The sequence below is a fragment of the Nyctibius grandis genome, chromosome Z (assembly GCF_013368605.1).
Source record: "Nyctibius grandis isolate bNycGra1 chromosome Z, bNycGra1.pri, whole genome shotgun sequence".
Taxonomy (NCBI): domain Eukaryota; kingdom Metazoa; phylum Chordata; class Aves; order Nyctibiiformes; family Nyctibiidae; genus Nyctibius; species Nyctibius grandis.
The window spans coordinates 92,875,339-92,890,732 of record NC_090695.1 but is presented as its reverse complement, the minus strand read 5'-3'; positions in this window follow the sequence as shown (position 1 = coordinate 92,890,732).

Below are 15,394 nucleotides of genomic sequence, written 5' to 3'. Positions count from 1 at the left end.
GGGCAGAGAGTTGTTCCTTTCTCTCTTGTGACTCAGTGCACAGAGCAGTTCTGGGAAGCTCCAGAAATTGGAGAGAATGCAGCAAGTCCAGGGCTTCTCCAGGAAACTCAGTTTCCCCTTTTTTTGTGATCTTTCTGCTCAGAGATGGTGGGAAAAGAATGGATTCTTTTTTTTTTTTTTCTTTTTCAGGGAACTTTTGTCCCTTTTGAGATATTAGGTATCAAGTGCCACCATTGGAAACTCAGTGAAAGAAGTAGATGCCTTAGAAATCCTAAGGTACTATCTGGCATTTCTAGATCCCTGCACACTTGCTAAGCTTACTGGCAAAGCTCTTTCACAGTCATTTAATGTATTGAGTATATTGATAGAAGTAGTAGAATAATATTGCTCTTTCCTCATTAGTCTCTCAAGGTAGGTAGAACATAATTTTGTCCTATTTAATGTTACTTTAATCCTAACCAAGTCAAGATAAGGTCAGATGTTTCACTGAAGTTTACTGAAGTTCTCAGCCCTCTTATGCCTGTGTGCATACAAACCTATGAGAAAAACGTTTCAGTCATTTCCGCAGCAATGATCAAAGAAATCACAAATGCAATGGACTTCAAAGAAAAGGGCAATGGCCCAGACCTAGCTCTGAGGCAGTGTGCACAAAATTGGTGAGATCTGAACTAAATTGCTTAAAAACATCTCCCAGTTTGCAGCACTGGTTATTTAAGGAAGTGCAGACTGAAGGTCTGTGGGTACCTGCTGCTCAGCAGCGATGGCAAGGGGCCTTGCTGCAAAGCAGCTCCAAAGCAGCTACACTCACCTCTGGCCAGGGAAGCTTCAGGCACTGGGGAATTTTGAATAGTCTGTGTGCTGCAAACCTCTGATTTCTCAGGTCTGGGAATTGAGGGTCAATGGAAGAAACAAAAAAATACATTCCCAAGAAGAGAAATGGATCGAGAGAGATGCCATTCAGTGCAGCAGCTATCCCAATATAATGGATGGATGAAAACCAAGGAACTATCCTCACCTCTAGGTCTTATTCTGGGCGTGTAAAATCCTCTCCTCACCTTCACCAAGAATGTTTGTATTCCTGCCGGTGTTACAGGGGGAGAGAACATGGACACTAACTGCTCTACAGGGTACTGGGAAGGCAGTCCTTGCTTTCCCTTCCCTTCCTCAAGCTCTGCCAGGTCCAGGGCTCGTAGCCACACCACCCCAGAGATGGGAGAGGAGTGGGGTTCTACTGCAGACTGGCTTGTATTTGACATCATCTACCAGGGACAAGTCATCGTAGCCTTGAAAAGCTGCAGCTACAGTCTGCTGTGGGCCAATGCAACTTCCCCACAGCAATAGCTCAAATGCTGTAAGCCATTTATTTGCCTGGGAATGCTATTTAAATCCACCTTACTAATGTACATCACCAACAGCCAAAGGCAATTTTCTGTAGGTGCTTGGGAAGAGGGGAAATGGGAGAAAAGGATGCATTGGCCCCACTGAGCCAGCACTGGCAAGCTGGGAGGTGAAAACTCAAGAGTTTCATTTAACAGAGTTAAAGCCTACATTTCTGCACATTGCGGTGCCTGCACGATCACAGAGAAATAAATCTTGGTTAAATTTTTGATGAGCTTTCAGCTGCTCTAAATAATTAACTAGGACCTCTCTCATTTGAACATGGGTGCAACTTTTCATGTTTCAAACACTTCCTGCATTAATCACAAGGGAATCGCTAAAGTTATTCAGGTCACTTCATATATTTATTTATTTTTAACATCGCTAGTCAAAACAAATTTTGAACCTTCATGCAGGGAAGGGAGAAAGCAGTTTCCTTTGATCTCACTCCAGGTAAATCCCCAGGAGAAGTATATGTCTCATTTCCAGTAGCTGAATAATAGAGATTGATAGGTTAATCAGTTCCAATACAACTTACAGAGTAATAGTGTGAGCTCGTATCCTAAGTTTTGACATTCCCCAATTCCAGGACGTTTCAAAGATGATAGTGCGGGATATCACAGAACAGTTTTTGAAAGACAGATGCATTAATAAGGATACTCCTGTATCCCCTCATGTAAAGCATAGCAGACTGATCCTGCTTTTGACAGGCTAATTGTATGAGAGTGTAACTACTGCAGTCAGTCCTGCTTCACCACAATGTAACGGCACAGAAAATGAGGTCTTAAAAACACTCATTCTGTCCCTTCATAAAGTGTCAAAAGGAGCCTGAATGTTGTTTTATGCAGAAACCAGGCTATCTTGTGAATATATAAAGTGGGCATTAAGTGTATTAAATATTGGATTTGGTCCCCTAATGAGGGACTTTGATCTCCCGTCATAAGACTCAGATGTGAAACTTGGACTCTGAAAGTAGATTAGTAGAATAGCTCCTTCCTAACCACTCCATTCTACTGCTGCTTGATAAGTCACAGACTGTGTCTGAACTCATGTAAAAAACCTGAAATACTAAATTAGCAGTGTCCAGTCTGCAAGTTCAGTTTTCTGCAAAGGGGAAAGAAGGGACATGCAGGCGAGGTGGTGAAAATTTGGCTTTGAGCCATAATTCAGTACAGCTACCTCTGAGCTTCAACATCCCATCCACAAAAATGGGACTACCCACATCACTGTCTCAAATACATAATGGGAAAACAAATATATCTAAAACTGCAAAGGGCTTCAAGAATATTATAGATGCAGGAGCAGATTGCATTCTCAGCTGAATTTCTAACAAAGGTCTACCCGGAGCTTTCAAACTTGTCAATAAATCCAGGATTAATGATCTCAGTCTGTGCCATTTTGTAACTCATTACTTTAGGCACCAAAGCTAGTGAGCTGTTTTAGTCCTACATGACTTCCTTTTTTTCTATGGATCGTCACTGTAAAAATCTGAGGCAGTTATTTCCCAGGAACCCTGGTTACTGTTGTTCAGCAGTTATCGTAACCGAGTCTCTATATATGCTGCTTTCACTAATTTGTCCACTTTTGCAGTGAAAACTGTCATAACTGCTTGATTTAAAATGCAGACTGCCTGAGAAAGCCTCCTGAGAAGTGACAGGTTCGGGGAAGTACTACTTGTGGAGGAGAGCACTTTAAATTGAAAGTGCATGCTCCCATGTTTCTGCTATGAGACTGGCAGAGCTACATGTTACTAAAACTACAGCCTTACAAGATTTTCTTCAAAAAATGTCCTTTGGTGCTATCCATTTCTTCAACCAGTTTCTCTGAATTGCATATGTACAGATAGCCATAGGTCAAAATGCATTTATTTTTCATTTGATGGTGTTGTTGCCAATGCATATATTTGCCCATAGGTACTGAAAGCATCAACCATGACTGAGAAGATCAGGAGCAATAGAACTGGGTATAAACTGCCATAGTTTCACTGTCTCAACAGTTAAGTTTCTTTACCCCAACTAAGCATCAGTCAGTAAAAGTTAAGTCAGAAGCAATATCTCACAACAGAGGCACTGTGAAATTTTCTTCTTTTATGAGAGCATTGCACAAACCAACCATATTAATGAGCCACTCACATACCACACTGCCACGTGGGCACAACCCCATGCACCGCTACAGGCTTGGGGAAGAGTGGCTGGAAAGCTGCCTGGTGGAAAAGGTCTTGGGGGTGTTGGTCGATGGCTGGCTGAATATGAGCCAGCAGTATGCCCAGGTGGCCAAGAAGACCAACAGCATCCTGGCTTGTATCAAAAATAGTGTGGCCTGCAGGACTAGGGCAGGGATCGTCCCCCTGTACTCGGCACTGGTGAGACCGCACCTTGAATCCTGTGTCCAATTTTAGGCCCCTCACTACAAGAAAGACATTGAGGTGCTGGAGAGAGTCCAAAGAAGGGCAATGAAGCTGGTGAAGGGTCTAGAGCACAAATCCTATGAGGAGCAGCTGGGGGAACTGGGGGTGTTTAGCCTAGAGAAAAGGAGGCTGATGGGAGACCTTATCATGCCCTACAACTACCTGAAAGGAGGTTGTAGCGAGGTGGGTGCCGGTCTCTTCTCCCAAGTAACAAGCGATAAAACGAGAGGAAACGGCCTCAAGTTGTGCCAGGGGAGGTTTAGACTGGATATTAGGAAAAATTTCTTCACCAAAAAGGTTGTCAAGCACTGGAACAGGCTGCCCAGGGAAGTGGTTGAGTCACCATCCCTGGAGGTATTTAATCCATGTAGATGTGGCACCTAGAGACATAGTTTAGTGGTGGACTTGGCAGTGTTAGGTTTACAGTTGGACTCGATATTAAGTGTCTTTTCCAAACTAAATGATTCTATAATTCTATGATTCTGATTCTGTGATCTTTTTCATTGTTTTTCCAGCTTAATTTTTATATATCTACATACAGTAGGTCATCTGCTATTTCTGTGGTCTAATGCATTGTCATCCTTTCTATTTCAATGCCTCTTGAGTGTGATTTATTAAAATGGCAGACCACACTACAGTTTGCAATGCAGGGCTAATTCATTCCCACTTTTTAATACAGTTCCTCACATAATTTCCAGCATTCAAGAGAATATATATTTATTTAAAGCACTGTGTGCTGCATATATAATTTTTTTCCTAAGTGAAATTTCCTTTTAATGGAGGCTGGGTCATGAGAGAGCAATTATATGAGTTATGTGCATGTTACAGAATAATTTAAAATCAGCTTTCAGGTCAATCTTTTTTAATTATCTATTTTATCATCTGGTTTCAACTAGCAGTTTAAATAGTTATATTTGCCTAATACCTGCAAATGTAATTGCTTTTAGATGGCCTTTATTCTGATCTCAGTATCAGTGTCTTTCACTGCATACTGCGCATGTTTGAACCTGTCTGCATGGTGACAGACTTGTGGTGACAGCTTGTATAACTTATTTATAAAATGACAAATTATTTTAGAATTTCTTTAAGTTCATACACTGGAAATATGGAGAAACACCTGCTTGCTGCAGAAAGCTGAAGAGAGTCTGCTAAGTCAAAGGGAAACTATGTGAATTGGTGAAAAGCACATTTAAAGTGAAACAAAACCCCCTGGGCCATCCTTATGCTGGCCCAGGTTTCAGGGAGGGCTCTATGGATGTAATTTTTCAGCTACAAAGTCCCTGTTGCTGAAGCCAGAGATCACAAGGAAGGTTCCCAAAGGCTTTGGGCCATGGAAGCCTCACCTGGAGTCCAGGGGGAGAAACAGCCTCTTCCCAGGGTCAGTTCAGAGCAGGAGCAAAGTGGAAGTGCTTTGAGTGGCATCTGGCAAACCCCCTCCGCCAAGCCCAAAGCACACGTCTGTTTTCCCGTGTCTTTCTCTGTCCTGAAAGGAGAATACCTCACTGTCCTTCACTTTGTGCTTACTTAGAATCATAGAATCATTTTGGTTGGAAAGGACCTTTAAGATCATCAAGTCCAACTTGAGCAAAGACTTCAGCAGGTGGCCCAGTGCTGTTTCAATCCCAGCGTTAACCATGCCAAACCTGTCACTGTAATTGCAGTAGGAGTCTCACTATGAAGCCATCTTGTTAACTTAAAAGGATTAGTTCATCAGCAGGTGGTTTCTCTAGGTAATGGAATCTGGGATGTCCAGCTGATGTGCTATAGAAAGAGTAACGAGGTCCTCTGATAGCAATTAGTCCTCATTCCCAGCAGTACAAGCAGGAATAAACAAGTGAATTGCCTTGTAGGAGCCATAAGTGGACAGAGCAAATACTATAGACACAAATTGCATTGCACAAGCAGGTAACAGGTACAGAGCACACCAATAAAGGACCACTAAAGGAGCAGCGCACATACAAGATATGTTCTGAGCAGCTGCTACAGCAGCAGTACCCAGGAGCACCAGTTTGGGAAAGTCAATGCAGGGTGGGCAGTTTCTATACATGAAAGAGTCATTACAATAACTAGCTGTTGGCTTAAATATAAATATGTCTGAATAGGGGTTACCATCCAGAACAGCAAATACTCTTCTCTTCCTGTTGCATTTTTGGTACCTGTAATTCCTTTCAAGTCATGCCAGTAGTACTGTTGTTTGCTTATTTTAGAGAGAGTGATTCCTGGAGCTGTGGCCACAGCCATACTGCCTACTGTGCATCCTTGCAGCACAGCAACAGCAACAGCAATGTTTGGTGGTTGTGTATTAGGACGGACAATGAAAATAATCCCTATACACCAGCTGATGGTGTGGTTCTGCATTTAAAAAGAAGTTATCACATATGCCTGAATGAAACCTACCTAAACATGTCCTTCTAATAGATAGACAACCCATTACGCACCTTTATCACAAAGTTACTCTCACAGTCGCTTTCATACATAATAAAGATACTTATCAGCATCACTCAAAAAAAGACATTGGTTTCAATTTAGCATCCTGAAATCCTACTCATAGAAACATCCATTTATCAGCTACTTAACAGCCTCTTGGTTGGAGGGCAGCTTCTTTTCTAATCTGATGTATGGTTTCATATTGTCCGGGTCAGTTCTTGGTTTCATTACGCAGCCCTGTGTAGGTTAGCATTTCTGACTCATAATATTCTGAACTGCATTGAGGCCACCAGTGGACATCAATGTCTAAACTCTATAACTCTGTGCCAGCTCTGCTTATTGTTGTGTGCTGGTCAGCCCGCTAAGTACATGGCAAATGACCACTTTGGTGTTAGACCAAGTCTGACCTGGACCTGGATTTTTAATGCTTCAACACTCACAATAAAGCAATATAGCAGCATATCAATTACTACTAAATTAGCTGCAGAATTGCTTCTGGATACAAATGTACATAACATTGACATTTCTTTTCCTACCAAGAAAGACTTAATTTTATTTTTGAGAGTGACTAAGATATTGGCATAGTGCTTTGTGCTTTTCAAATTGTGTCTAGTTGAAAAATGAACTATCCCTCAAGGTAAATTAAATGAGCCTTTTTCTTTGTTCTTTCAATCCTTCTGCTAGAAGCCTAGTGCTCTTCAGCTGGAACTGTGTGTAAGTCAGAGATACACAGGTTGCTCTTTTGAGCATTGATTTCCCAAGAAGCATATAGACAAAGAAAACCTAGCAGGAATAAAACAAAGCAATTCAGACTATCTGCATTGTCAGAAGAAATGCAGGTATTTACTGTGCTCATGAAGGAATACGACTTGGTCAGGCCATGTGATGCACTCGGTAGTGCAATTTCAGGAATAAGAGAGAAGGGTATATGGGAACTTATAGAAAGGATGGTGGCAGGCTGTCCCAAAACCTAGAGATCACCCCCACACCTGATACCGTACCCTTAGAAGTCAAAATTTTGGTTCCATTTAGACCCATTCATCCTTCTTGCAGCATCAATTTCATTGAACACAGCAGGGTTTCCCAGTAGCTTGTTCCTAGTAGACTTCGCAAATACTATGAAGTGTTTCTCCATCAACACAAAACCTTTTTCCTGGCTTTATGTGCCTCAGTGAAAGAGAGGGCAATGCACACAGAACTGTTCATGTGGGCTCACCTTTCCACACTTGCCCTCAGTCCTGGAACAGAAAAGCTGCTGGTGTCTGCTCTTGTGACACTTGCCTTGTCCTTTGCTTCTATACGGTTTTACATTCTACCTCTTTGGTAATGTTTTCTACTTGCAAACACATTTTCTGCTTGTTCCTGTTGGAGTGTGAAGGTGCATGTCTGTACACATATTTGTGCTTTTTTTCTGTATATTTGTATATGTGTATGTTTGTATTTCACTTGTAATTATTTCCTTCTGGCTGCACTGAAAAGCTGTAAATATTCCAATTTCTTCTGGCACATACAAGCAGTTGTGATTACAACCGTGCAAGTTTGGAGATAACAGCTGATGCATCCATTTCTGATCACAACTTCTGTGGGAAGATTGCCTCTCCTAGGCTGTATTTTGTAAGGGAAAATAAGGGTTCTTCACAAAAGATAAAACTGTGTCAGCTTGCACTTACCTAAGGATGTGCTGAGCTCTGAGACAGGTGAGCTTAATGCTAGGATTGAAGTTGCATGTTGTTAAGTAGAATGTTACAAATGCAGTTTTTAGGTACGTTAGGATCGGGGAGTTTCATTACTCTCTTGAAATAAACTCCAGAAGTTCTGCCTAAACAGTAGCATGAGATAATTAAAGTGAAAATACATGGAAACGGCATAAAAAAAAGCACATACTCACATGGAAAAGATTTCTTCTGTAATCATACTCTATCTCCATATAAACAGATGTTTATAGCACTTAGTCCTGAAATGGTGCAAATCTGAAGAGTACCAAAGACCTCAGATTGCTTCATGTTACTTTGAAGGGCAGCTGTATCAATATTTCAGTTACATCTATATTTTCATATCAAAAGCAGCACTGTGACTACAGATAGGTCATTTGTAAAAAGCAATTCACTGAATGTGCCTCTCTTACTTTTCTTATTCTTGCACTACCTATGAACACATTGCAGTTTACATTCATCTAACCCCCGTTTCATTAAAAAAAAAAAAGCTACAAAAAAAATAGCAAAACTCAGGAGCTGATATTTAAAATCTGACACCTGAACTGGACTGGGTGGATGCTCTGTGACATTGAAACTCCAGTGTTGAATGAATGTATAGATAAGTTAAAGGAACAGATAATGCAGGTGATGGAGATTTCAAAGCAAACTATTTCTCTGACATTTAAAAGGATTTCCCCTTCCACAGCCAGTTGCACTGCCAGGACTTCAGAAGGGAAGCTGTACCCTGCCTTCTCTGCATTTCAACAGTACTTAAATTAGCTGAACTTCAGCCACTGGACCTGAAACTGCCTCAGGCACTTGGGAGATTCTTTAAGATAAAATATAGATTTGCTTATCTATTTGCTTTAGTGTTCATTGTGTAAAGTCGGGAAAATACATGACTGAAATCAGGCTTCACTGGTTGAAAAGAATCACAATTCATAAGTGCCCTGTATTTACTGCCCAGGATGAAATCAAAACGCATGACAGTGAAATGGCTCCTCCATCGGCAGTGAAACGTACAACTCATCTGCAGGTCTCAAGGGTCTGAGGTCAGGGTAAAGCCCTCTGGAGGTGCCTGACTATGATAGAGAGATCCCAGACAACTAGCTTGGGCCAGTACCACCAGCAGTGCTGAGATGCCAGTAGGTCTGCCTCACCCTGGGGTCTTTGCCTTCTGCGTGGCACCTGTAAGAATATGTACAAGCCCCAGAAACCTCTGCCCCTGTGGGCAGCAGTGGGGATCCAGGAGCCAGCAAGGAACTGGCAAGCCAGGGCCACGGTGCAAACGAAGAGAGCCAGCAACACACCACGAGCTGGTTTTGCCCGCAGAGCTCCTGTATGGTTTTTAAAACCACTTGCCCCCAAAGACTTACGGGGAAACAGAGCCCCAGTTTCCAGTACTGTTAGCTGGGGTCAGTCTTCTATTTTTGTTCTAGCAGGCACACTGCAAACCTGTCCCTCCCTCAAGTCATGCCGAAAGCTGCAGTGTGCAACTGTGGCGCGCACCAAGCCTCTTGAATGAATAATAGCCCATCCAGGCCCAGGCAGAGCCATTATGATATATTAAGTCAATACAGCATAGAGTCCTTCGCATTTTTAACCTGATCTGCAGACATTAATTGCATTCATAATAGCTCCAGGGGGCCTGCAGACTAAACGCAATTTCAATGAACTATTAGAGCTCTTTCTTGGAAAGGACCATTAAGATTGCAGAGCAAGTGCTCAGGATGAGATGCCATTTGTACAAACTGTGTCACAAATGGTGGGGAAAGACTTGCAGTCTCTGCAGCAAAAACAGTATGTGAGGCAGTACGCAGTGAACAGCTCTTCTGAAATCCTTCCACACCTTCTTGTTTCTGTGCAGTATTTGAGTTAGGGCTTAAAAGTAACAGGGTACAAGGATGAATCCCGCTGCAAGACCTTTTGGCAAACTGGGGTGGTTTTAATAAAATTGAGCTTAGTAATCAATCCTGTTCTAGCACTGCACTATTCACCACCATTTACTCCATCTCCACAGAATTCCAAAAAATAGCGACCACCCCTTTGGGATTCAATATTCAAACACAAATAACTCATATGTGATGAATTTTTTTTTAGCAGTATCAGAAAGCACTGGCACTGCTTAATCTTTTTCTGATTGAATTTAGTGTTTGGCTTTTAAAATGAGGGCACGATCAAGTCCTTAAATTCCAGCAGCACAAACAGCGGGGAAGTGCTTGCAAAGCGGCTTTGCTTGCTGACTGCACCAGTTCAGGTTTGCTGCGATGCGTCGCTCTTAGGGACAAGAGCGTGTGCAGGAAACAAAAGCACTGAAGTATCAGGGGAACCTTTATCTGCATCGTCACAGCTTTTCAGACTTCTCATACCTTTACTTTTATGAATATGAAAACAGATTTCTGGTATGTTTATAAACATGTGTGGCTAATTTTCATATGCTGCCTGGAGACAGATGCTGGGCCATCTTTGAAGAGGCATGAAGGAGGTTAATACCCTTCAGATACTCTTCAGACACTCTTCAGACTGGACACCCACCATTAGAGAGACTGGTATTTAAAAAAATCAGACACCAAGAATTTCCAGCCTTGCTCAATACCCAACAGACTCCTTTGTTTGAATCCTTATTTCCACCATTAGGCACTAAAGTCTGTTAAAATAATGTCATTTGGACATTCTGCCTTTTGCCTGTTTTAAATTATAAACTGTAAAAAAAGTTAGTCTGAAAGTAACCTGAGTTACACCAGCCTGGATATACTGTCTACTCCTCTGCAGGTACCACTTGCATAGGTACATTCTGTACTACTCAATTACTAATTTCATCAAATATCTTCCCCTAACAATGTATTTAATACCCAAATAAAGAACCAAGCTTGCCTCACTCCTCTGAGCAGTAAGTATCTGAAATTGTGATGACTTATTTTGGAAGAGGCAATGCTCCTTGGAGGGCAAGAGCATGGACACAGGGTGTGGTGTGGCTGGACAACAGCAGGCTGCAGAGGCACAGTGGGATTGAGGTGTATTTTGCTATTGCTTCATCCCTAGGACATTCTCTTTGCTAGGCAAGACTAGTGGGTAACAGCCTTATGTAGATACAAATTTAATTGCTGATTTGGACACTTACAGTCCAGGTACAGATGTTTTTCTATGTTGGTTAGTCCAAATAAAGCAAATCTAAGGAAAGAAGAAAGGCAGGAATAGTCAGTGGCAATGGGAAGCAGAGTTTACCGCACTGAGGTTATTACCACAGAAGCAAATTCACTCTTGCAGCCTCCTACCACGCCAGCTCCCTCCTGCACTCCTAGATCACCACCTTTTCATTCTGCCACCCTTCAATATGTGCTACCAATGTAAGAGATGTAAGACACAGGACTTAGCAAATGGCCGTGACTGATCCACTGCATTTAGGGACAAAGGGGTTAGGAGATGGTGGTGACACTTGGGCACAATGGTCTGTATCTGCATATGGTGCCATATGGGCCTCTTGGCTGCAGAGCCTTCCTTCTTGTCTTTTGTTGAATTCACAGTTCAGAAGTGAGTGACCACTCCCGCTTTCTTCCACCCACAGCATTTCATGTGCTACAGCCCATCACTGCTGTCAGATGCCAGGCACAATTCATTCTCTTTCATAAAAGCTAATCTCTTTATAACAGCATTTATACATAAATTAATGAAAGATCAGAATATAAAGATGTTCATTTTTGATTATTTGCCCATTTACAGGAAATTCAGTTAAAACTGTTTAGTTTTATCATCACTAGACAAAATAAGCATGACAGGATATTCTAGCCTCTGGATTATGTAGATAACACACAGAAATGTCATTTACATTTTCATTCTTTTCACAGAGAAATAAACCCATGCTTGCAAGCAAATTAGAATTCAGAACTTAATTGGATTTTTATATTCTCTTTAAGCAGGTAAGATTGTTTTTCTTCTTTTTTATTATTGTATCTGAACACTGGATTTCATTTTGAGAGTGTGCCACTGAAGGTGAGAGGCCCTTTGTGCTAAATGGTTCATTTAATACCATTAAAATCTACCTTTCTTCAACACGTTTGAGGATTTAGATTGTTGAATGCCAGTATTTCAGTATTATTGTTAAACAAGAGAAAGGCTATGGAAAATTATTTTCTTGGGTCTATGAATGAACACACATATGAGCATATATATCCACACAAGCACATGCATATGCACATAAATCTATATATTGCATGCATGTCCACAAATACACTTACACACATTTATGTATATATCTACATGTTTATCTATGTATGCATATGTAGAGAAAATGTTCCAATAATTTATCTCTGTATGCTCATATTTTTGTCATAACTTGATAAACCATTTTAGAAAAAAAAAGCATATTTTGTTTGAGTCTTTCTGAAAATCTACTATGGTATGAAAACAATGGAAACCATTCACTATTTCCCTTTTATTTCCTGCTTATCATGAGTTTCACCAAGCTGATACTGCATTTAAGACCCTATCTCTGATGCTGGTCAGTGAAGTCCAAGCAGCTTCTCTGCAACTGCAGATTACGAAGCACAGGTCTCCCACTGCGCCTGAATGACAAGCCCTAGATGGGGGAAAGGGTCTTATTAGAGCAGAATAAGAAATATCCTGGAGAAAACTTCACTAAGCTATTGATATATTCATTGAAGAAAATACTGAGTGGGATTCTGGCAGGAAACAGCATTTGTAAGGGCAACCAGAGGGAAAACTCATCTTGTTGAACTCCATGTTATGTCGCCACTCCTGACTCTCCACGTCAGAGAGGAGCACTGCAGGGCCAGGCACCCTGCACTTAAGACCTCCAGACACATTTCTGTTTTGTGGCACTGGAAAGTAAGTTTTCACTCCACACAAGTCATTTGCCATTAGGAAAGTATCTGAAATTACGAAAATGCTGAATGATGAGAAAAGCATTTCTTGGCCAGCACTTCTCGCTGCTCCTGTGAGCGCTCTCAGCACAGTAGGAGAGCCTGGAGGCACGAGGCCATTCCTGTTGTATCCCCAGGCAACACAGTCATGCTTTATCCCAGGGTGACAAAGGTCGTCTTGCAAATATACGTATTCCCATTCATCTAATGAACACTTCATGACTCTGAAGAATTCACTGAAGTGGCAGCTTGACTCAGCCTCAATGCTAAACAAACACACTTGGACTAATCCCAGTTCTTCCTTCACTCCGGTTACTTCTGGTCAACGCGTGTCAAACGTCACACCCACAACTGCAAATCTGCACAGGGTGAGGCAAGAGCAGAAAGGCATCTCTGACTGAGGGCCTAATTATAAAACTGCCATTACCTTTGAGAAATATTTGACCACAAATGTCAGCTAATCAGCAGGGGTAGGAGCATTCTTGCTGAAGTATAAAATTCTCTACATTAAGTCTCTGCATTTCACATTGTATCACTTTCAAGTGCATGACTTAAAACTGATAATGCCAGACATCTTCCCATATCTTTTTTGTTTTCCCTTCATCAGTGATGCCAGTTTCAACACCTGCCACAAGCTACATAAGTGTGTAAATTAAAAATGTACTTTGTTTCCTCCGCGTTGACCTTCCTTAAAGATTATTAGTTGCACTTACATCTACCCGAGACAGAACCTCCACAGGTTCAGCGCAGCAAATCCCTTGCATCATTTGAAGACTTGCCCCTCGTTTTATAAGTTGTTTATTATGGATTGCAACTTGAGTAAGCATTTGGAATAACTTTTCAAAAATGAACCTTTTCCACACAAACCCACACTTATGTAATAAAGACATAAGCAAGGAATGAGAGCCACAACTTGGTGTGACTTGTTCTTCAGGTTTTTGTCTAGATAGATCTCTGCATTCCCTGGGAGTTCAGAAGCAAGCATGAGTCTGTCAAAAAGCCATTTTTGTGTTATTTCTGCCCAACCTAGAGTAAAAAAATTATTAAGTGAACATATAATGGGAAAACCTGCTCCCACCAGGATATCAAGTCCAGCTTTATAGATATCAAAGGTTTGTCTAATTCAAATTACTTTGGCATAACTGTCAAAATTTGCTCTGCCATGCTTATTTATCTCAGCTGCGTGGCACTTCTCTGATTAGCCCAGCGATGAACCTGGCCAGCCTCACCCACACGTGATTTCCAGCACAGCACTGTGCGATGCGAGACACAAGCATAAACTGCTCTTCCCCAGCCTCTGTGCCAGCCTCGCTCTCTGCCGAAATGTCCAGAGGACATGGACATGAAAGGAGCCCACAGAAAGTCACAATGAAAGCAATTTTTGCTTTTGAAAGAGTTTTCTAAGCATTTTTTCAGTCTTTTTTTTTTGGTTTTAGTGAAAACATTTTCTGTTTTAGTAATAGTCAAAGCTCTCTTTAAGGCACAACCTCCTATCAAGTTAAAAAATAAAACACAGTTGATAAGAGATTTTTTTCATTTGTATCTCCTATATCTCCTGTGAGATTATATCCAAAGATAAGTTTCTACCAAAAGTATTTTTGATGTATAGCTATGGTTTTGAGTAAATAAATAAACTGAAGTCCTGGTTTCCAGCATAAAATTCTGACTTTTCTGTTGAATTCCAACACCTCTCCCTTCTGTAAGGAAACACAAGTGAAACAGAAGGATCTATTCCTTTCTTCTGGTTCTCATCCTTTAAAAGAAACCTTGGCCTTTTTCTCTGGGAGAAAACCCATCCTCTTTCTATGAGTCTAGTAAGACTTGCCCTTTCCAAATGGATAATAAATTTATAATTACTGGTTACCATATGCTTACCTTCAGCTCCTGCTTCTGAGAGTAGCTGGTTAGCTACTGCCCTATAAATACCATCATCTTGATTCACAAATATGATGGGAGCAAATGCATCTTAAAAGCGTACGGGCAGAGTAGATGGAGGGCTATACAGCTGCAATACCAGTATGCGTATATTTATGGCAGAGCAATTCTGGCCCTTCAGCTGCAGCTCCCACCAGCTATATCTATACTGCAGCCACGTACCATGGGCTAGGAAGATGGAGAGGACATTGGGATCCCTATGGGGCAGGTGCCAGCTGGAAATCCCCAGTGACTAAAATGCTGATCCATGTCATGATTAAAACCCCCCAAGAGCAGTGATGGGAAGAATTTCAAAGGTCTGTTTAAATTAAACAGAAATTACAGACATACTTCTCTTGTACTTATAGCTTTCCTAATTTTTCATTTAATAAAAGCTTCCTGATCATATCCAGTATCTGTTTTTCTAGCTGTGGTGTAAGTGATTAAGACCAGCTCTTTTTATTCTGTGCAAGTGACTGAACTGAGCTGCTGAGTGCTCAGCATCACCAAAACACATAATTCTATTTGTGCAATGGATACCCATCAGCTTTTGTCTATTCACTTCAGCTAATTGTATTAATAAGACTAAGTAAAATTCAAATAGTTTCTCAAAGGAAGGGAGATTTATCAGAAAACCTCTGTAGGGCAGAAGGATGGTATTATTTCTGTTTTCCAGCTGACAGGGAGGGCTAGCA